Here is a 24,713-nt window from a genome sequence, read left to right on the forward strand (position 1 = left end):
TCTTTGAACAACTAAAATAAGTTAGTAATTTGCTGATGTGGTAGGCTGTGAGGGCAGGAAAAATGTTCAGTGGGGATTGACTCTATAGTTATATAGGATTATTACAACTATAGTGTATTTCATGATTATCACATGCTAACGATGTATCGTATGCTTCCTTAATTTGTTTTGTGCAGGGAGGGAGCTTATACTTGCTTTAATCAAACCGTTGGAGCTGAAGAATTTAGTTATGGTTCTAGAATAGAACACATTCTCATTTCAAAACGCACACACTGTCGAGATGAGGACCCTATGGCACAACGAGCCGCACTGGACCGTGGCATGATGCATGAGGTACAGAACTTAAACTCCTTCATCGTCACATCAATCACAATGTTTATGTCACTAAATAGTTAATTTCTTAGGAATAGAGCATCTCTCCTTGGGTAAAACTGTAACAAAGTTCAGAATATTAAAGTTTAGATTATTAACCTTAACTTTCATTTATCAAAGATCAGCACACTTTGTTTTGGATCCACACACCTAGGCTCATCTAATGTGATCGGATCTGGCCAGATTCCTTTTGATGCATCACCTGTTACTCTTTTCGGTGAATTATGTTAGTAGTAATCTTGATTATCTAGTTGCATGTGTGTTGTTAGCAGGATTAGCATGGCCGTAGCTTAGGTCAAGCATGTACCTTATGTTTTGTCTCATGTAAAAAGCTTAGGACTGTGTTTACTGAATAATTAAGTTCTTCTGACAGGGAACTATGCATCCTGAATGGCATAGACTCTTGGCTTCATGAAATGACCCATGTCTATGATTCAAGGTATCTTAGATCTTCAATGTCGGATGCAAATAATTGCTCAATTTCACTTCTCTGCAATGTTCATTCTCACATATTTCTATCATTCTTTGCAGGGATAAAGTAAAGAAAAAGAAGAAAAGATTACTCGAAGATTAGTTTTAGAATTTCCTTTTATTTCTTTGTAATTTTTCTTTAATTTGATACTTGTAAAGACATGGTAATATTCTTACTACAAGAAAAATTATGATTCTATTTCATTTTTTGTTTTTAAATTATTTTTCCTTATAGGTTGTTTTCTGTAAATTTGGATTTTTTTGTTTTCCAAATACATTTAGTGGCGCATTTCAGCCCTTATTAGTGCGCACCTTCCTTTATTACTAGTGGCGCACCTATAAGGCTATTAGTGGCGCACCTAGAGGGAATACCAGTGGAGCACCTAAGGGTTAGTAATGGCGCACTCCCTGGTGCGCCATTAGTATCTGGTATACTAATGGCACACCAGGGGTGCGACATTAGTATTAATTACTAGTGGCGTGATGCTAGTGGCGCACCTGTAGTGCGCCATTAGTAGCCAAAACAGGTGCACCACTAGCAGGCCTTTTCCTAGTAGTGCAAAGTACTTGTCAGAGGTCTCAAACCTCTCGACTCGGGCATGAGTCTAAAATACCAATTTCAGCTCTTGGAGCATCTTATATGCTCCGTGGCATTCAAAACATTTTTGAAGTCCCGGTTCTAAGCCATAAAGCATGGTGCACTAAACTATCAAGTAGTCATCATACCGAGCTTTGTCAAACGTTCATAACATGTGCATATGCTCCTGCAATAGGTCTATCACCTAGTGGTGCATCAAGGACATAATTTTTCTGTGCAGTAATGAGGATAATCCTCAGATCACGGATCCAATCTGCATCATTGCTACTAACATCTTTCAACTTAGTTTTTCTCTAGGAACATATCAAAATAAACGGGGAGCTACATCGCTAGCTATTGATCTACAACATAGTTATGCAAATACTATTAGGACTAAGTTCATGATAAATTAAAGCTCAATTAATAACATTTAAGAACACCCCACTTAGATAGACATCCCTCTAATCATCTAAGTGATCACGTGATCCATATCAACTAAACCATGTCCGATAATCACGTGAGATGGAGTAGTTTTCAATGGTGAACATCACTATGTTGATCATATCTACTATATGATTCACGCTCGACCTTTCGGTCTCAGTGTTCCGAGGCCATATCTGCATATGCTAGGCTCGTCAAGTTTAACCCGAGTAGTTCTGCGTGTGCAAAACTGTCTTACACCGGTTGTAGATGAACGTTGAGCTTATCACACCCGGTCATCACGTGGTGTCTCGGCACGACGAACTTTGGCAACGGTGCATACTCAGGGAGAACACTTATACCTTGAAATTTAGTGAGAGATCATCTTATAATGCTACCGCCGAACTAAGCAAAATAAGATGCATAAAGGATAAACATCACATGCAATCAAAATATGTGACATGATATGGCCATCATCATCTTGTGCTTTTGATCTCCATCTCCAAAGTACTGTCATGATTTCCATTGTTACCGACATGACACCATGATCTCCATCATCTTGATCTTTTATCAACGTGTTGTCACATGGTCATTTCACCAGCTATTGCTTTTGCAACTATATCGCATAGTGATAAAGTAAAGCAATTACATGGCACTTGCATCTTATGCAATAAAGAGACAACCATAAGGTTTCTGCCAGTTGCCGATAACTTCAACAAAACATGATTATCTCATACAACAACTTATATCTCATCATGTCTTGACCATATCACATCACAACAAGCCCTACGAAAACAAGTTAGACGTCATCTACTTTGTTGTTGCAAGTTTTACGTGGCTGCTACGGGCTGAGCAAGAACCGTTCTTACCTACGCATCAAAACCATAACGACATTTCCTAAAGTCAGTGTTGTTTTAACCTTCAAAAGGACCGAGTGTAGCCACACTTGGTTCAATTAAAGTTGGAGAAACTGACACCCGCCAGCCACCTGTGTGCAAAGCACGTCGGTAGAACCAGTCTCGCGTAAGCGTACGCGTAATATCGGTTCGAGCTGCTTCATCCAACAATACCGCCGGACCAAAGTATGACATGCTGGTAAGCAGCATGACTTGTATCGCCAACAACTCACTTGTCTTCTACTCATGCATATAGCATCTACGCATAAACCTAGCTCGGATGCCACTGTTGGGGAACGTAGTAATTTTAAAAAAAATCCTACGCACACACAAGATCATGGTGATGCATAGCAACGAGAGGGAAGAGTATCGTCCATGTACCCTCGTAGACCGTAAGCGGAAGCGTTATGAGAACGCGGTTGATGTAGTCGAACGTCTTCACGATCCGACCGATCCAAGTACCGAACGCACTGCACCTCCGAGTTCAGCACATGTTCAGCTTGATGACGTCCCACGAACTCCGATCCAGCAGAGCTTCACGGGGGAGTTCCGTCGGCACGACGGCGTGATGATGGTGATGATGTTGCTACCGATGCAGGGCTTCGCCTATGCACAGCTACGATATGATCGAGGTGGATTATGGTGGAGGGGGGCACCGTACACGGCTTGTTGGAACAATCAAGTTATGTGTTCTAGGGTGCCCCCTGCCCCCGTATATAAAGGAGCAAGGGGGGAGGCCGGCCGGCCCTCTTAGGGCACGCCAGGAGGAGGAGTCCTCCTCCTAGTAGGAGTAGGACTCCCCTTTCCTACTCCTAGTAGGAGGAGGAAAGGAAGGGGGAAGGGGAGAAGGAAGGAGAGGGAGAAAAGGAGGAAAGGGGGGCCGGCCCCCTAGTCCAATTCGGTTTGGCTAGGGGGCCGCGTGTCCTGCATCCTCTTTTCCACCACTTGGCCCATGAGGCCCAATACTTCTTCCCCGTATTCCCGTAACTCCCCTGTACTCTGAAAAATACCCGAATCACTCGGAACCTTTCCGATGTCCGAATATAGTCGTCCAATATATCGATCTTTACGACTCGACCATTTAGAGACTCCTCGTCATGTCCCCGATCTCATCCGGGACTCCGAACTACCTTCAGTACATCAAATCACATAAACTCATAATACCGATCGTCATTGAACGTTAAGCGTGCAGACCCTATGGGTTCGAGAACTATGTAGAAATGACCGAGAAACGTCTCCGGCCAATAACCAATAGCGGAACCCGGATGTTCATATTGGATCCTACATAATCTACAAAGATCTTTATTGGTCAAACCGCATAATAATATACGTTGTTACCTTTGTCATTGGTATGTTACTTGCCTGAGATTCGATCATCGGTATCTCAATGCCTAGTTCAATTTCGTTAGTGGCAAGTCTCTTTACTCGTTCTGTAATGCACTATCCCGCAACTAACTCATTAGTTGCATTGCTTACAAGGCTTATAGTGATGTGCATTACCGAGAGGGCCCAGAGATACCTCTCCGACAATCAGAGTGACAAATTCTAACCTCGATATATGCCAACTCAACAAGTACCATCGGAGACACCTGTAGAGCACCTTTATAATCACCCAGTTACATTGTGACGTTTGGTAGCACACAAAGTGTTCCTACGGTAATCGGGAGTTGCATAATCTCATAGTCATAGGAACATGTATAAGTCATGAAGAAAGCAATAGCAGTAAAATAAAACGATCAAGTGCTAAGCTAACAGAATGGGTCAAGTCAATCACATCATTCTCCTAATGATGTGATCCCGTTTATCAAATGACAACTCATGTCTATGGATAGGAAACATAACCATCTTTGATTAACGAGCTAGTCAAGTAGAGGCATACTAGTGACACTCTATTTGTTTATTTATTCACACATGTATTATGTTTCGGGTTAATACAATTCTAGCATGAATAATAAACATTTGTCATGATATAAGGAAATAAATAATAACTATTGCCTCTAGGGCATATTTTCTTCAGTACTTCCGCTGCCAGGTGCTACCTCTTGAGCACTGCGTTGGTTTTCCCTTGAAGAGGAAAGGGTGATGCAGTAAAGAGTAGCGTAAGTATTTCCCTCAGTTTTTGAGAACCAAGGTATCAATCCAGTAGTAGATCATGCTCGAGTCCCACGCACCTACACAAACAAATAAGAACCTCGCAACCAACGCGATAAAGGGGCTGTCAATCCCTTCACGGTCACTTACGAGAGTGAGATCTGATAGATATGATACGATAATATTTTTGGTACTTTTATGATAAAGAGAAATAAAGATGCAAAGTAAAATAAACGGGAAAAGAAATAACTAAGTGTTGGAAGATTAATATGACGGAAGATAGACCCCGGGGCCATAGGTTTCACTAGCTAGTGGCTTCTCTCAAGAGCATAAGTATTACGGTGGGTAAACGAATTACTGTCAAGCAATTGATAGAATTGAGCATAGTTATGAGAATATCTAGGTATGATCATGTATATAGGAATCACGTCCGCGACAAGTAGACCGGAACGATTCTGCATCTACTACTATTACTCCACACATCGACCGCTATCCAGCATGCATCTAGAGTATTAAGTTCATAAGAACAGAGTAATACAATACGTGCGGAGGGATAAACTCATGCAATATAATATAAACCCCATCTTTTTATCCTCGATGGCAATAATACAATACGTGTCGGTTCCCATTCTATCACTGGGAACGAGCACCGCAAGATTGAACCCAAATCTAAGCACTTCTCCCATTGCAAGAAAGATCAATCTAGTAGGCCAAACCAAACTGATATTTCGAAGAGACTTGCAAAGATAAACCAATCATAGATAAAATAATTCAAAGGAGATTCAAATATTGTTCATAGATAAACTGGATCGTAAACCCACAATTCATTGGATCTCGAAAAACACACCGCAAAAGAAGATTACATCAAATAGATCTCCAAGAAGATCGAGGAGAACTTTGTATTGAGATCCAAAGAGAGAGAAGAAGCCATCTAGCTAATAACTATGGACCCGTAGGTCTGAAGTAAACTACTCACACATAACCGGAGAGGCCATGGAGTTGATGTAGAGGCCCTCAGTGATCGATGCCCCCTCCGGAGGAACTCCGGAAAAGGCCCCAAGATGGGGTCTCTCGGGTATAGAAGGTTGCAGCGGTGGAGTTAGGTTTTCGTGGTGCTCCTGGATGTTTGGGGGTACGTGGATATATATAGGAGGAAGAAGTACGTCGATGGAGCAATGAGGGGCCCACGAGGGTGGAGGGCGCGCCCAATGGGTAGGCGCGCCCCCTGCCTCGTGCCCTCCTTGATCATTTCTTGACGCCCACTCCAAGTGTCCTAGATCACGTTTGTTGAGAAAATCACATTCCCGAAGGTTTCATTCCATTTGGACTCCGTTTGATATTCCTTTTCCGTGAAACCCTAAAATAGGCAAAAAACAACAATTTGGGCTGGGCCTCCGGTTAATAGGTTAGTCCCAAGAATGATATAAAAGTGTAAAATAAAGACCATTAACATCCAAAATAGATAATATAATAGCATGACGCAATAAAAAATTATAGATACGTTGGAGACGTATCAAGCATCCCCAAGCTTAATTCTTGTTCGTCCTCGAGTAGGTAAATGATAAAAAAGAATTTTTGATGTGGAATGCTTTCTAACATATTTCCCAATGTAATTTTTTCTTTATTTTGGCATGAATGTTCAGGTCCTAAAGATTCAATATAAAAGTTTAATATTGACATAAAAATAATAATACTTCAAGCATACTAACTAAGCAATCATGTCTTCTCAAAATAACATGGACAAAGAAAGTTCATCCCTAAAAAATCATATAGTTTGGTCATGCTCCATTTTCGTCACTCAAGAATGCTCTCATCATGCACAACCCCGATGACAAGCCAAGCAATTGTTTCACACTTTAGTAATCTCAAATTTTTTTCAACTTTCACGCAATACATGAGCTTGAGCCATGGATATAGCACTATGGGTGGAATAGAATATAATGAAGGGGGTTATGTGGAGAAGACAAAAAAGGAGAAAGTCTTACATCGACGCGGCTAATCAATGGGCTAGGGAGATGCCCATCAATTGATGTCAATGCAAGGAGTATGGATTGCCATGCAATGGATGCACTAGAGCTATAAATGTATGAAAGCTCAATAAAAGAAACTAAGTGGGTGTGCATCCAACTTGCTTGCTCATGAAGACCTGGGGCACTTGAGGAGGCCCATTGTTGGAATATACAAGCCAAGTTCTATAATGAAAAGTTCCCACTAGTGTATGAAAATGAGAAAACAAAAGACTCTCTATTATAAAGATCATGGTGCTACTTTGAAGCACAAGTGTGGAAAAGGGATAGTAGCATTGCCCCTTCTTGGGACTTTTTTTTATTTTTGGCCTTTCTCGTTTTTTTATTTGGGACAATGCTCTATTAATGATGATCATCACACTTCTATTTATTTACAACTCAATGATTAGAAGTCGATACTAGAACACGATATGACTCTATATGAATGCCTCCGGTGGTGTACCGGGATGTGCATTGACTTATGAGTGACATCTATGAAAAATTATGAATGATGGCTTTGCCACAAATACGATGTCAACTACATGATCATGCAAGCAAATATGACAATGATGATGCGTGTCATAATAAACGGAACGGTGGAAAGTTGCATGGCAATATATCTCGGAATGGCTATGGAAATGCCATAATAGGTAGGTATGGTGGCTGTTTTAAGGAAGATATAAGGAGGTTTATGTGTGATAGAGCATATCATATCACGGGATTGGGACGCACCGGCGAAGTTTGCACCAACTCTCAAGGTGAGAAAGGGCAATGCACGGTACCGAAGAGGCTAGCAATGATGGAAGGGTGAGAGTGCGTATAATCCATGGACTCAACATTAGTCATAAAGAACTCACATACTTATTGCAAAAAACTACAAGTCATCAAAAACCAAGTATTATGCGCATGCTCCTAGGGGGATATATTGGTAGGAAAAGACCATCGCTCGTCTCTGACCGCCACTCATAAGTAATACAATCAAATAACACCTCATGTTTCAAATTTGTTACACAATGTTTACCATACGTGCATGCTACGGGACTTGCAAACTTCAACACAAGTATTTCTCAAATTCACAACTACTCAACTAGCACAACTTTGATATCACTATCTCCATATCTCAAAACAATCATCAAGTATCAAACTTCTCTTAGTATTCAATGCACTTATATGAAAGTTTTTATTAAGCCTAAAAGCAAATTCCCATGTTGTTCTAAAGGACTCTAAAAATAATATAAGTGAAGCATGAGAGATCAATTATTTCTATAAAATAAAACCACCGCCGTGCTCTAAAAGATATAAGTGAAGCACTAGAGCAAAAACTATATATCTCAAAAGATATAAGTGAAGCACATAGAGTATTCTAATAAATTTCAAATCATGTGAGTCTATCTCAAAAGGTGTGTACAGCAAGGATGATTGTGGTAAACTAAAAAGCAAAGACTCAAATCATACAAGACGCTCCAAGCAAAAAACATATCATGTGGTGAATAAAAATATAGCTCCAAATAAAGTTACCAATGGACTAAGACGAAAGATGGGATGCCTTTCGGGGCATCCCCAAGCTTAGGCTTTTTGGTGTCCTTTAATTTTACCTTGGGGTGCCATGGGAATCCCCAATCTTAGGCTCTTGCCACTCCTTGTTCCATAATCCATCAAATCTTTACCCAAAACTTGAAAACTTCACAACACAAGACTTAAATAGAAAATCTCGTGAGCTCCGTTAGCGAAAGAAAACAAAACACCACTTCAAGGTACTGTAATGAACTCATTATTTATTTATATTGGTGTTACAACCACTTTATTCCAACTTCTCTATGGTTTAGAAACTCTTTTACTAGCCATAGATTCATCAAAATAAGCAAACAACACACGAAAAACAGAATCTGTCAAAAACAGAACAGTCTGTAGTACTCTGTAGCTAACACAAACTTATGGAACCCCCAAAATTCTAAAATAAATTGCTGGACGTGAGGAATTTATCTATTAATCATATTCAAAAAGAATTAACTAAATATCTCTCTCCAAATAAAAATGGAAGCAATTCTCGTGAGCGCTAAAGTTTCTATTTTTTACAGCAAAATCAAAAAGACTTTCACCAAGTCTTCCCAACGGTTCTACTTGGCACAAACACTAATTAAACAAAAAAACAGAACCAAAACATAGGCTAGATAAATTATTTATTTATTAATAAACAGGAGCAAAAATCAAGGAATAAAAATAAAATTGGGTTGCCTCCCAACAAGCGCTATCGTTTAACGCCCCTAGCTAGGCATAAAAGCAAGGATAGATCTAGGTATTGCCATCTTTGGTTTTAAGGAAGAAAAGAGCAAAATTATTATCTATGGCATTAATCTTTATATTTTGATAAAGCACATGGCCGTTAATGGTAGAAGAAATATTAAGCATTTTATGGAAATTTTCATCTAAGCTAGCTTTCATCTCTTTGATAGATTCGTTTTGGTAGGAGATCAAAAGAGTTGTAGATTCAATATTCCCATTCATGGGGTGCCCAAATATGGTTTTAATCTTTTCATAAGTATCTACGGCATCCCCTTCAAGAAAACCTTCTTCAAATACAGAATCTAAGACATGCTTAAACGAAGAAGGAAGGGCAACGTAAAAGCTCTTTAAGTAAATTTCAATTTGGTATTGGGGCACATAGCTGGCCCGGATCCTTAATAGTCTATCCCAAGCATCTTTCAAAGATTCATCGAGTAAATAACGAAAAATTCCGGAATCATCTTCATCAAAATTATTAAGATTCTCATTGATAACTCCGGTAGGTCTTTCCATATCATCATTATTTCTGAGTTTAGAGAGAATAGAAGGATTGTCCAAAGTACTAAAAATCGGGAGAGAACCCCAAACCCTTTTTGATTCCGACATGGCAAAAGAAAGGTGAGAGGAAAAGAGAGGGCGAATAAAATAGCAAGGGTGAAGTTGGGGAGAGGAAAACGAGGGGCAAATGGCAAATAATGTAATGCGAGGGATAAGAGTTTGTGATGGGTACTTGGTATGTCTTGACTTGTGCGTAGACTCCGGCAATGGTGCCAAAGATGGCTCGTTGTCAGGAGTCAAATCTTGACTTGACTTAGCACGAATCTCCCTGGCAATGGCGCCAGAAATCCTTATTGCTACCTCTTGAGCACTGCGTTGGTTTTCCCTTGAAGAGGAAAGGGTGATGCAGTGAAGTAGCATAAGTATTTCCCTCAATTTTTGAGAACCAAGGTATCAATCCAGTAGGAGATCACGCTCGAGTCCCACGCACATACACAAACAAATAAGAACCTCGCAACCAACACGATAAAGGGGTTGTCAATCCCTTCACGGTCACTTATGAGAGTGAGATCTAATAGATATGATAAGATAATTGTCGGGGGACTAATCCACGAACACCTATGGGACCGGTGGACCGAGCCCCTTTCGGTTCGGCAGGGGGGCGGAGATCGCACGAAGAGCAGATCGAGGCGAGGCACACGAGCAGTTTACCCAGGTTCGGGCCGCACGGATGCGTAAAACCCTACTCCTGCTTTGTGGTTTGTATTGAGTTCTTGCTCGGGAGCGCGGAGTGCTACAGTAGACACTAGCAGCTAACGAGACCGAGCGTGAGTGTTCTCCTCCTCCTCCCTTCTCTACGTTGCGCATGGGCCTCCTTTTATATGCTGAAGGGGTCACCGACAGGTGGCAACATAGACAAGGGTAAAAATGGAAAGGTGTTGCGGTTGGTACAGCTACCTGCTACAGTGTATCATACCTAACCCTGACGGCAGGGGACAAGGGCATTAAATGCTTGTCTGCGTCGCCCAAATAGTGCAAGAGGGACCGTCAGGGACGCCACCGCTTGCCATGATGGCAATCTTGTCAGCGCCGCTTGCCACCGCGCGCCGCTGGCTGCACAGCCTCCCGCCACGTACGCCTGGAAGGGTCCCAGAGCGACACGTTGGTGGATGTGCTAGAGCGCGGGTACAGAGTGGTGGCTTGCCGCGGCAAGCGCCTTGCCGCGGTCGTTGTCTTGTCGCGTCTGGGAGCTTGTCGCTCACCGGGCCTTGCCGGGACGCGTGGCGCGTCGCGGCAAGTTCCTTGAGATGCCTTGGTTGGCATTCCCGGCAAGATCCTCTTGCCGGGGTCTTGTCTCCTTGGCTTGGATACTGTGTTCTTGAATGGCTGCAAAGGAACCACGGAGGACCTTGGCGGTCGCCCGACAAGCCTTGCCGCGGGATGCTGCGACTGCCCGTGCACAAGTTCGGGATACTAGGGTACCCCTACTCTAGTACACCGACAGGAGCCCCCGGGCCTGGGCCATACATGGTGCCGAGCGCTGTTGGGCCAGGCCCAAAACAGGGCACGGGCATGCGCGGCCTGGGTTACGCCGTATCTCTCTCCGTATCCACCGCGCCCTCCCCGAACGGCACGCGTTGAATGCGGCATCGTGGGAGAGATCATGGGTGGTTTCTTTATTTGGAAAGGTGGAACGTCTGCCCCCTCCCTCCTTATAAGCAGAGGAAACAGGGGCATTTCACCCATCCGCCAGTTACTACTTCTCCGCCGCTCCCCCTTTGAAAGAGAGCAGCGCTCCGCCCCCCATCGCCACCAGGACCACCAACGCCGTCGACCTCCCTCACCACTTCCGCCATGGCTCCGAGAGCCGAGAAGGGGAAGGTCGTGAAGTCGGGCGAGGCGCAGCGGCTCACGGCGCTGCGAAAGGAGCGGGCAATCTCCCCCCCAAGCTCGCCGCGAGGGAGCTGAGGGAGTACTACTACTTCTTCTGGTCGACGGAGACGCGGGCGCACCCGCGCACGAAGGTACTTCCAGCCGCCGCTTGGAAAATGGCTCCAAATGGATATCCCTTCTTCGCGTTGTTCTTCTACTGCGGGCTCTGCCCACCTTTCTCTGAGTTTTTCTGTGATATTATGAACACCTACGGGTTCCGCCTCCTTGACTTCACCCCCAATGTTGTTCGGACCATGGCAGTTTTCGCACATCTCTGCGAAAACTTTGTCGGAGTCTATCCAAATGTAGCCCTTTTTCGCCACTTCTTTATGCCCCGAGTGGAGAGAGGAGAGCCTTTATCCGGCGGAATCGCCTGGATCTCGAGGGCCGGCAAGAAGGACACTTATCTGGAGGGAGAGTTCCGCGGCAAGTGGGAGGAATGGAGAGCAGACTGGTGCTGGATTGTCGAGGAGAACCCGCAGCCGTTTACCGCCCGGCGCCAAGCCCCAGTAGCACGCGGCAGCGATTGGAGTGACGTGGCCCCGGAAGACGATAGGCTGAAGATTGCCGTCACCCGGATCCAATGCCTCAGGCTTGCCGGGCTCACTGTAGGCGCTGTTGGCGCAGACTTTCTTCGCCGTCGCAGCCCCCTGTAGGAGAGGGGGAGACCCGCCTGGGAGTTCAAGAATGCGGCGGATATCATGAGGCTGCGTCCGGGTCTCAACTACAACTTCACTGTTCTGGAGCTTAACACGATGCTCCAGGAGCTATTCAAGTACGACCCTCAACATCCCGAAGTGTTCAGGTTGCCGAAGGGTGTCGTTCCGCTGTGCAACAACTCTGCGCTCGACCGCATCCGTGCAATGATGCCGCTGTGCGATTCGCATGGAATTGTCGCAACTTGGCAAGAGCCTGAAGATGTCGTCATGCAGGAGTTCTTTGACGGCTTGGTAGAAGTGCCGGTCCGCTCCGACGAAAAGAATGGCCTCACCCGCGACACCATCGATGCGGAAATGACACGCATCGCCACCAGGCTGGAAGAGGCGGCGGCAGCCGCAGCCGCGGGCGAGTTTGGATTCACCGTGGAGGAGGCAGATGCAGCCGAGGCGGCAAGTCGTGTAGAGTGAGAGGAGCTCGTCGGCGAGAAAGGGCTTGCCGGGCGTGATGTCGAGTCGGGCGAGCCCGCCGAAGATACGAGCGGCTCGTTGGAGATCAACTCCTCTTCCTCCTCATCTTCAGGCAGCTCGCCGCAAGCAGAGCCTCCATCCCCACCAAGAAGGCATCTCCGCAAGGCCGGGGACGTAGTGGAGCGGCAGACGAGTCAACAGCCGCCACGCCGCGCGACACGCTCCACCGCGGCAAGCACTGTTGCCACGGGAGCACCTTATGCTGCTGCGGCAACTGGAGCGGGGTCTTCTCGGACCACCGCTTCTGCTCCTGCTGCTTCTCACGCCGTGGCGGCAGCCAGAGCGGGGTCGTCTCAGACCACCGCCACTGTTCCCGCAAAGCGGCCAAGGGAATCTACTCCTCCGCCTCCTCGTGCCGGACGTGAGCCGGACTTCGACTTCTCCGCATTCAGCTCCGACGAGGAAGAAGAAGAAGAGTAAGATTCTCTTGTTGTACTTGTAGTTCTTCAATTCTTGATGTTTTGTCTTGTATCTCATTTGCTTTATTCTGAACTTATTCCTTTTCAGGACTCTGGCCGAGAGAGCAGCGAAGAGAGCCAAGGTCCCGGTGATTAACATCGATGACGAACCCACCGCGTCAGGAGAGGGTGCGCCCGAGACCACCTTGCCGGACCCGGCAACTATTCTCCAGAGCAGCCCCCAGCGTAAGCATATGGTTTGCTTTCCGCCGTTAGGCGCGCATGGACGCTCTTTCTTTGCTGACATCTGATTGTTGGTTTGTGTAGGAGCAGAGCATCCCCACTAGGAGCGCCTGGAGACCGCCCCCGGCATGCCATCTGCTTCGACTACGCCGCCAAGGGAGAGTCCTCCGGCAAGGGAGAGGTCTCCGGCAAGGGAGAGGTCTCCAGCAAGGGGGAGTTCTCCGGCAAGGGAGAGCACTAGCGGCCCCCCGGCGACGGAGACCACGACTGCAGAACCCGGCACAGGTAATCCTCTCGCCTCAAAACTTCCCTTGGGTTCTTCTTCTTTTGATCTTCTTTTTGGATATGTGCTTGACTTTTCTCCCTTTTCCGGTCGTCAGACCCATCTGCTGCGGAGCCGATGGAGACCAAGGTTGCCGCCGAAGACGCTGCTGCCACCGAAGAAGCAGCCGGCGCTGATGATCCCGCCGACGACGAGGCCTCCAAGGCTGCTGCCGCAGCTGCTGGCGGGGGGTCTGGCGATCACACTGACGGCCCTGAGGCCGCAGGAGCGCCAGGCGCTACGCCGACCGCCGACCCGTCCGCCGCTGCCGCAGCGTCAGGCTCCGAAGAGCCCTAGCCAGGCGTCTACTTGAAGGCCGGCGATGGCGTCTTCATCAACCTCCCCTGGGCGTCAAGCTCCAGGGCGCGGGTCGAGGGAGAGAGCTTTGATGGAGAGGTGCTCGCCTCCGCTGGGCTGACGCTAGTTGACACGCCGAGCAGCAGCAGCGGCTAGCCTGAGGAGGAGCGGCTGCTGCGGAAGCTGTTGTCGCTCTACCGCGCGCGGCAAGCCAAGCTGGAATCCCACGAGGCGCTTGTCGTGAAGGCGGGAGTGGACATCAAGAAGCGCACGGAGGAGCTCCGGGGTTTCAACCAGGAAGCTCTCCGGTCCCTGGCAGAGGAGTGGGAGCGACTCGCCGAGGAGCAGAAGGCCTTCCTCCTCGAGAAGGCTGAAGTTGAAGAGCAACAGTGGCTTGCCGCTGAGAAGCTGTGTGCGCAGGAGGGCGAGCTGGCGCAGCGGAAAGTTAACCTCGACAGCCACGAGGAGGAGCTTGCCGCGCGTGAGCAAACATTCGGCGGAGCCCTCAAGCAAGCGGAGGATGCTGCCGCAGCTGCCGAGGCCGCCAAGAAGGAGCTGGAGATGAAGGTGGCGCAGCTGGAGGCCGATCTCAAGGCGAGCGGTGAAGAGCTTGCCGCGCTTAAGCATGAGCAGGAGAAGGACGCCCACAGCAATTCAGAGCTGCAGGCTCGGCTCACCGAGAAGGGCAAGGAGCTTAGCACCGCCAAGGACTCCAACACAGATCTTGAGTTGAAGCTGACCACTTTGACCAAGACGCTGGACGGCGCCAGGGAGCAGGAGGCAGCCTTGAAGGAGGAGGTCAAGGCCGACAAGGCGCTGCTGGCGAGTGTTGCCGCCGCCCAAAATACTTTTAGGGAGACTGTGGAGCACTGGATGGAGGGTCTCGTGAATGTTGCCGCAGACATCGACAAGGAGCTGGCGCAGCTGGGGATGGAGGATCTCGGGTATCCTTCCGACGAGAACCTCCAACCCAACGCCAAGCTCATCTTGTTCTTCAAAGGCGTGGCGACGGCCCTCCAGCGACTCCGGGAGAGGATCCCAAAGCAGCTAGCCGACGAGTCGCGCAAGATCTGCGCGGGAGCTCTTCAAAAAGTGTTGGTGAAGGTGGCCTTCCGCAACCCGGGCCTCAACCTCTCCAGCGTCCTCAAGACCTTGCCGCCGGACGCTGATCTGGAAGCGCTCAAGGCCCTTGTCGCACCCATTGTGGACAAGGTGAGCGGGATCAAGAGGATTGAGGGCGGTCGCGTAGACTAGGCCTCCCGTTTTCTTCTTTTCTTGTCGCCGCTGGTCATGTTATGAAAACAATCTGTTAGAGCCGCGACAAGCTACCTTGTAATATAACTCTATTTTGGGTAGTGATTGCAATGTTATCTCCTTTACTTGATTCCTTCCTTTGTATGTTTTTGCCCTACGCTTTTAGGGAACTTGCCGGCGCAGGCACCTTAGCCGTGAGCGCTGAGTGCGGGACGTCAGCAGCCTGCTGGCGGTGCCCCTACCGACAAGAAACCTTGTCGCAACTAGTCGCAGCTCACTTAAGTTGTTGAGCGGACTCGAAACAAAATAAGGGCGCAACTAGGCAGCTCACTTAAGTTGTTGAGCGGACTCGAAACAAAATAAGGGCGCAACTAGCTATGAGTTGGTTTCTCCGCGCACAGGTTTTCCATACAAAGGACGGTCGTCCAAGGAAGATAACTTAAAAATTTAAAAAATCTGATTGCTCAAACTTTGGCAACTTAGCTTTTTCTGTTGTTTGCTTCCCGGTAAGGCGAGACTTTCTTGAACGACGCCTGGTCCATACCATTATCTTCTCCTTTCCCCCCGGCAAACTTGTGGGCGAGGGAACCTTCCTTTCCTTGAGAAAAGAGAAAGAGGAGAAAATATAGATATGGAGCCTTATGGCTCGTTGTTGCTTACCGGGGGTAGGTGCTGCACAAAGTGTCAGATAACACATGCAAAAAATAGAAAGCATGAAATTGACAAGATGTGCGGAGCACATGAGCTTTATGCACGGGGTCTGCGCCCGGCTTTGTACAAAGGATTACATGCAACAGTGGCAAGACTTGTACAAAAGGTGGTTGCCAGAACGGGTTTTGGCAACCGCGCCTTACGGGAAAAACTTACGAAGATGTCAAATGTTCCAGGAGTTGCTCACCGGAATGCCATCTTCGGTCTCAAGGCGAACAGCGCCAGGCCTAGTGACTCGTTTCACCCGGTAAGGGCCTTCCCACTTCGGCGTCAACTTGTTGGAATTCTTGGCGGACTGAACACGCCGAAGAACAAGGTCGCCTTCCTCGAGACTTCTGGCGTTAACTTTGCGGCTATGGTAGCGGCGCAAAGCTTGCTGGTAGCGAGCAGCTCGTACCGCAGCCTGAAGACGGTCTTCCTCAAGGAGCAGCGCGTCATCTTGTCGCAGCTGCTCTTGCTCAAGCTCATCATAAGCAAGCACTCGAGGTGACCCGTATACGAGTTCCGTGGGGAGAACTGCCTCTGCTCCATAGACTAGAGCGAAAGGTGTCTGGCCAGTGGCTCGATTTGGCGTCGTTCTGATCGACCAAAGATCCACCGGCAGCTCCTCAATCCAGTTTCTTCCACACTTGTGCAGCCTGTCGAAAGTCCTAGTCTTGAGCCCACGCAGCACTTCAACATTTGCCCTCTCCGCTTGACTGTTGCTTCTCGGGTGAGCAACAGAAGCGAAGCAGACCTTGGCGCCGAGATCCTGGACGTACTGCATGAAGGTGCGGCTCGTGAATTGCGTACCGTTGTCGGTGATGATCCTGTTAGGGATCCCGAAGCGGCAAACAATCGACCTGAAGAACTTGACTGCTGACTGTGCTGTCACCTTCCTCACTGGTTCCATTTCCGGCCACTTTGTGAACTTGTCGATTGCAACGTACAAGTACTCAAAGCCCCCGACTGCTTGGGGAAAGGGGCCGAGGATGTCGAGCCCCCAGACCGAAAATGGCCAGGATAAAGGGATCGTCTGGAGAGCTTGAGCTGGCTGGTGTATCTGCTTGGAATGGAACTGGCACGCTTCACACTTGGTTACTTGTGCAGTTGCATCCTGGAGGGCTGTCGGCCAAAAGAAACCTTGCCGGAATGCTTTGCCGGCAAGTGCTCTTGCGCCAATGTGGTGACCACATATGCCTCCATGTATCTCTGCCAACAGCTTTTGTCCGTCTTCCCGGGGAATACACTTCAATTTCACACCGTTGAGTCTTCTTCTGTACAGTGTGTTGTCGACAAACTGGTACATACTTGATTGCTGGGTTACTCTTTCCGCTTCTTCTTGCTCTTCGGGAAGTTCTCCTGTCTGAAGGAAACGGACAATCTGCTGTGCCCATGCTGGAGCTTGTGGCTCGACAACAAGGACTAAAGGTATCTGCTGCTGCGGGAACATCCGCTTCTACGGCGAGAACCTGCGGCTCTGCCAGAACTTGACGTTCCCCGACAAGCTTGCCAGAGCAAAACTTGTCGGGAGCCTCTGCTTCAACGGAACAAACCCTAGGGCTCGCCGGAGCAGACTGCTCCTCAGCACTCTTGGTGTTGATCATGGGGACTTTCTTGGCGGCGGCTGCTGCTGCGGGAACATCCGCTTCTACGGCAAGAACCTGCGGCTCCGCCGGATCTTGACGTTCCCCGGCAAGCTTGCCGGAGCAAAACTTGTCGGGAACCTCTGCTTCAACGGAACAAACCATAGGGCTTGCCGGAGCAGAATGTTCCTCAGCACTCTTGGTGTTGATTTTGGGGACCTTCTTGGCGGCGGCTTCGGGAAGCTCTGCCGGAAAATAGTCACCAGAAATCAACTTCCTCTTCTTGCCCTGTCCAGTTGATGGCGTTACGGATGGTCGAGTCAGCTTGAGCACAAAGATCTCTGGTTCCACAGGTAACTTAAGTGCGGAGCACTTTGACAGGCCATCGGCAATGTCGTTCTGAGCTCTTGGAACATGCTCCATCTGTAGGCCGTCAAAGTGCTCTTCTAGCTTTCTCATTTTGTCAACATAAGCTTCCATCAATGGACTCTGATAGCTCTTGTTCACTTGGCAGACGACAAGCTGCGAGTCACCCCTGACAATCAGCTTCTTGATCCCAAGGTCTGCCGCGATCCTGAGACTGGCAAGCAAGCCTTCATACTCTGCAGTATTGTTTGTTGCTTGCTCCTTGGGAAAGTGCATCTGGACTACGTACTTGAGGTGCTCTCCGGTGGGTGCGACAAGCAGCACGCCAGCACCGGCGCCTTGCAGTGAAAAGGCACCATCAAAGTACATCAGCCACTCTTTGCTTTCTTCCTCGATGGGGATGCTCATTTCTGGAATTTCTTCATCTGGTGTTGGTGTCCACTCTGCTATGAATTCTGCCAATGCTCTGCTTTGGATAGTTGAAGTACTCTCAAACTTGAGGCCAAAGTCACTTCTGGATTCTGCAATATCCTCTTCAGCGGAAAGCGAGTGACAACTGTGATTTCATGTGCTTGGAAGTAATGGCGCAGCTTTCTCGAGGCCATGAGAAGGCTAAAAAGCAATTTCTGCACACCAGAGTACCTTGACCTAGCCCCATGCAGAAGGGAACTGACAAAGTAAACTGGGCGCTGCACCATTCTCTTCTGTATCTCTTCGCGTGCCTACGCAGATCCATCCTTGTTGGGACCAAAGCTTGTCGGGGAAGCTCCCTGCTTGTCGCTGGATGCGCTTGCCGTGGTTGCTGGCTCATCATCTTCCTCCCTCTCCGCAACTAACGCAGCACTAACCACTTGATTGGTTGCCGCTATATAACGCAACAACTTCTCTTGTGGCTTAGGTGCGACAAGTGTTGGAGTGGAGGTCAGGTATCTCTTCAAGTCCTGCAGCACAGCCTCCGCTTCCGGAGTCCATTTCATCGGACCTGCCTTTTTCAATATTTTGAAAAACGGCAGGGCGCGCTCAGCAGACCTAGAGATAAACCTGCTGAGAGCAGCCACGCAACCGGCAAGTCTCTGTACATCCTTGACGCGCTTCGGTGCTTCAATCTGCTCAATGGCCTTGATCTTGTCGGGATTGGCTTCAATTCCCCGCTGAGACACGAAGAACCCGAGAAGCTTGCCGGAGGGGACTCCAAACACAGACTTCTCGGGATTGATCTTGAGGCTGATCTTGCGGAGATTTGCAAAGGTCTCGTCTAAATCTTGAATCAGAGTTGCCTTGTCCTTGCTCTTGACCACTATGTCATACATGTAGGCTTCCACATTTCTGTGTATTTGTGGCTCAAGAGCGACATGGACTACCCTTGCAAATGTTGAACCAGCATTTTTTAAACCGAAAGGCATCCGTATGAAACAGTATGTGCCACATGGAGTGATAAATGCGGTCTTCTCCTCATCCTCTTCTGCCATGAAGATTTGATGGTATCCTGAGTATGCGTCAAGAAACGTAAAGCAAATCACATCCGGCCGTGGAGTCAACAATCTGGTCAATGCGTGGCAAGGGGAATGGGTCTTTGGGACAAGCTTTATTAACATCGGTAAAGTCGATGCAAAGCCTCCATTTCCCGTTTGCCTTGCGCACGACTACAGGATTGGCCAACCACGTAGGATGGAGCACTCCTCAGACAAGGCCTGCTGCTTCCAATTTCTTGATCTCTTCTGCGATGAATTCTTGGTGCTCCACTGCTTGCTTCATGACCTTCTGCTTGACGGGCCGCGCATGACGACAAACGGCAAGATGGTGCTCAATTACTTTCCTGGGAACACCGGGGATGTCAGACGGTTGCCACGCAAACACGTCGACGTTCGCCCGCAGGAAAGCAATGAGCGCGCTTTCCTATTTAGGGTCAAGAGTGGCACTGATGGTGAAGGTACCACCAGTGCCGTCCTCCTTGGCGGACACCTTCTTGGTATCTGGCGGAGCTGCCATTGTCCTCTTACACTTGCATAAAGAAGTGGCGAAAAAGGGCTACATTTGGATGGACTCCGACAAAGTTTTCGCAGAGATGTGCGAAAACTGCCATGGTCAGGACAACATTGGGGGTGAAGTCAAGGAGGCGGAACCCGTAGGTGTTCATGATATCACAGAAGAATTCAGAGAAAGGCGGGCAGAGCCCGCAGTAGAAGAACAAGGCGAAGAAGGGATATCCATTTGGAGCCATTTTCCAAGCGGCGGCTGGAAGTACCTTCGTGCGCGGGTGCGCCCGCGTCTCCGTCGACCAGAAGAGGTAGTAGTACTCCCTCAGCTCCCTCGTGGCGAGCTTGGGGGGGGGGAGATTGCCCGCTCCTTTCGCAGCGCCGCGAGCCACTGCGCCTCGCCCGACTTCACGACCTTCCCCTTCTCGACTCTCGGAGCCATGGCGGAAGTGGTGAGGGGGGTCGAAGCGCTGCTCTCTTTCAAAGGGGGAGCGGCGGAGAAGTAGTAACTGGCGGATGGGCGAAATGCCCCTGTTTCCCCTGCTTATAAGGAGGGAGGGGGCGGACGTTCTGCCTTTCCGAATAAAGAAACCACCCACGATCTCTCCCACGACGCCGCATTCAATGCGTGCCGTTCGGGGAGGGCGCGGTGGATACGGAGAGAGATACGGCGTAACCCAGGCCACGCGTGCCCGTGCCCTGTTTTGGGCCTGGCCCAACAGCGCTCGGCACCGTGTATGGCCCAGGCCTGGGGGCTCCTGTCGGTATACTAGAGTAGGGGTACCCTAGTATCCCGAACTTGTGCACGGGCAGTCGCAGCATCCCACGGCAAGGCTTGCCGGGCGACCGCCAAGGTCCTCCGTGGTTCCTTTGGAGCCATTCAAGAACAAAGTATCCAAGCCAAGGAGACAAGACCCCGGCAAGAGGAGCTTGCCGGGAAGGCCAACCAAGGCATCTCAAGGAACTTGCCGCGACGCGCCACGCGTCCCGGCAAGGCCCGGTGAGTGACAAGCTCCCGGACGCGACAAGACAACGACCGCGGCAAGGCGCTTGCCGCGGCAAGCCACCACTCTGTACCGGCGCTCCAGCACATCCACCAACGTGTCGCTTTGGGACCCTTCCAGGCGTACGTGGCGGGAGGATGTGCAGCCAGCGGCGCGCGGTGGCAAGCGGTGCTGACAAGATTGCCATCGTGGCAAGCGGTGGCGTCCCTGACGGTCCCTCTTGCACTATTTGGGCAACGCGGATGGGCATTTAATGCCCTTGTCCCCTGCCGTCAGGGTTAGGTATGATACACTATAGCAGGTAGCTGTACCAACCACAACACCTTTCCATTTTTACCCTTGTCTACGTTGCCACCTGTCGGTGACCCCTTGAGCATATAAAAGGAGGTCCATGCTCAACGTAGAGAAAGGAGGAGGAGGAGAACACTCACGCTCGGTCTCGTTAGCTGCTGGTGTGTACTGTAGCACTCCGCGCTCCTGAGCAAGAACTCAATACAAACCACAAAGCAGGAGTAGGGTTTTACGCATCCGTGCGGCCCGAACCTGGGTAAACTGCTCGTGTGCCTCGCCTCGATCCACTCTTCGTGCGATCTCCGCCCCCCTGCCGAACCGAAAGGGGCTCGGTCCGCCGGTCCCATAGGTGTTCGTGGATTAGTCCCCCGACATCTTCCTGGGTTGATGCCTTGGAATGTGCCGGTCTCTTCAAGCTCGCTGTCAGGGATCTGGAGTTTCTGGAGTACAGCGGAGGAGATCAGGTTCAAGCCGGCCCCGCCGTCAACTAGCATCTTAGTGACCTTGAGGTTGCGGATGGTTGGTGAAACCAACATCGGCAAGCACCCGACCGCAGTTGTGCGATCAGGGTGGTCCTCAATATCAAAGATGATAGGCGTGCTGGACCATTTCAGAAGCTTGCGTGACTCGACAGGTGGTTCCGCCGCATTGACTTCCCGCACCCACTGCTTGAGTTGGCGGTGCGAAGTATGCAGAGAAGCACGACCGTCAATGCACAAGACCTCTGTGGCTTTCTGGAACTCCTGCTCACTGGTCTTGACATCATCGATGTCTTCATCGTCGTCGTCATCTTGATCCTTGTCGCGGCCGTGGGGAGGTCTGTCTCCTTGCCGCTGCTTGGCCTTGCCGCGGCGTCCTCCCCGGTCGGCGCGCTTCTTGGCGGATTCTCTAGCGCCTCCTTGGGCCCTCTCCTTGTCGCGTCGCTTGTATTCAGCCTTTTGCTGCTGGACAAGCTGCTCGACCTTCTTGCAGATCTGGAGGTCATGGCCCTTGGTGCGGTGGATCTTGCAGTACTGCTTGTCGGTGCCGTCCTGCTTGTCGGCAACTGCCACAGCCTGGCAGTTGGTGCATGCGGCAATCTCCTTGCCGGAGCTACCAACTTTGGCTTTCTTGGCGCCACCTTCGTTGCCGGACTCCTCAATGACTAGCACATCTTTGCCTTTCTTCTTCCTGTTGTTCTGCCGCCGGTTTTTCTTTGCCGGGGGCAGCATCCTTGCTGTCAGATCCTCCTGCTCCTGTATTTTCTCCGGGGAGTTTCCTCCCTTCCTCAGCACGTGCACACTTGTCGGCCAGGGCATACAGCTCACTGATGTCTCTGATCTTGCACATCGCCCGCATCCTGCGGTTACGCACGTTCTGATGGAACGCGCTGATGACCGCGGCAGGGTGGACATCTGGGATGTTGTGCTGTACACGGCTGAATCTCTGAATGTACTTGCACAGGGGCTCTCCTTCCTTCTGGGCGAGCAGGTGAAGGTCACTCTCTTGGCCATGAGGTTTATGGCCGCCTGTAAAGGCGCCGACAAACTGATGGCATAGGTCTGCCCAGGAGGATATGGAGTTGTCCGGCAAGTGCATGAGCCAGGACCTGACGTTGGGCTTGAGCACCAGCGGGAAGTAGTTGGCAAGGATCTTGTCGTCCCGCCCCCCAGCAGCCTGCACCGCGATGGTGTAGATGCTGAGGAACTCCGACGGATGCGACTTGCCGTCGTACTTCTCTGGTATGTCTGCCTTGAAATTCTTCGTGCTGGGCCACTGGACTTGCTGTAGCTCATGAGTAAACACAGGGCAACCTACCGCGTACGGCAAGTCGCCTGGTTCCCCTGGCGCATGCATGTCGATAGAGGGCCCAGCGCGCTGGTCTGATTAACGCCGCGCTTCTCTTCGGCGCTCGATGCGAGTACGAGCGTCTTCTTGCTGCCGTTCGTGAAGAACTTGGCGCTGATCGCGACGAGCTCGTGGATTTGATGACGCGGTGGAGTCGCTATCGAGGTGGATCCAGCGAGTCAGCGATGTTGGCCTTCAAGGCGGAGAGTACACAGTGGTTGCACCCCACCGGTCTTGTCGCCACCGGCTCGTGCCTGGCTGACTTGCCGCGGCTGCGACGTACTCGGCTGCTGTGGAATGTCGCCGTTGGCGAAGCCGATGAGACTCTGAATGGTGGCCCTCCAGTCGTCGATCTTATCTGCCGCTGGAGGGTAGTCTAGGAGTAGTTGAGCTCGTGCCAAAGCTTCTGCTGAAGTGACGGGTGGCAGCGGCGAACGGTGTGAGGAGCGGGATATGCTCGGACTTCTAACTATGTTAGAAGGAGCAGTATCTCGTCCAGGCGACCGTGCCCCGCTCACGCCAGCATGTTGGCATGCGTGCTGGTCTTGAGCACTCTGAGATCCACCAGCTCGATCTTGGTCCAGCGAACGTATGACACCGTGAGTACCATGACGCTGCCAGTCTCGCGCCTCCTGGGATGGGCGCGGTGCATGTACGGATGCCGAGGTCTTGGAGTGCGCCCGGTCGTTGTGGGATCCGGCTACGCCGCCGATGGGCAGCGCAACCTTGTCCTTGGACCTGGCAGCACCATGAGCTCCCTCGTCGACGCTCGTCCTTCCGCCGGCATCTACCCCACCAGCCGTTTGCTCCAGCGGTGGTGGGTTCGGCGCGGACGGAGCGGCCGCCTCCGAAGCCTTCTTCTTCGGCGGCATGTCGATGAAGATGATGAAGATTTAGCTCGTGTGAACGCCGGATCAGGTTCACACAACCTCGACGCACCCCCTACCTGGCGCGCCAAAGGTGTTGGGGGACTAATCCACGAACACCTATGGGACCGGCGGACCAAGCCCCTTTCGGTTCGGCAGGGGGGCGGAGATCGCACGAAGAGCAGATCGAGGCGAGGCACACGAGTAGTTTACCCAGGTTCGGGCCGCACGGATGCGTAAAACCCTACTCCTGCTTTGTGGTTTGTATTGAGTTCTTGCTCGGGAGCACGGAGTGCTACAGTACACACCAGCAGCTAACGAGACCGAGCGTGAGTGTTCTCCTCCTCCTCCCTTCTCTACGTTGCGCATGGGCCTCCTTTTATATGCTCAAGGGGTCACCAACAGGTGGCAACGTAGACAAGGGTAAAAATGGAAAGGTGTTGCGGTTGGTACAGCTACCTGCTATAGTGTATCATACCTAACCCTGACGGCAGGGGACAAGGGCATTAAATGCCCGTCTGCGTCGCCCAAATAGTGCAAGAGGGACCGCCAGGGACGCCACCGCTTGCCACGATGGCAATCTTGTCAGCGCCGCTTGCCACCGCGCGCCGCTGTCTGCACAGCCTCCCGCCACGTACGCCTGGAAGGGTACCAGAGCGACACGGTTGTGGATGTGCTGGAGCGCGGGTACAGAGAGGTGGCTTGCCGCGGCAAGCGCCTTGCCGCGGTCGTTGTCTTGTCGCGTCCGGGAGCTTGTCGCTCACCGGGCCTTGCCGGGACGCGTGGCGCGTCGCGGCAAGTTCCTTGAGATGCCTTGGTTGGCCTTCCAGGTAAGCTCCTCTTGCCGGGGTCTTGTCTCC

This window comes from Triticum aestivum, chromosome 1A, assembly GCF_018294505.1.
Source record: "Triticum aestivum cultivar Chinese Spring chromosome 1A, IWGSC CS RefSeq v2.1, whole genome shotgun sequence".
In the NCBI taxonomy this organism is placed as follows: Eukaryota; Viridiplantae; Streptophyta; class Magnoliopsida; order Poales; family Poaceae; genus Triticum; species Triticum aestivum.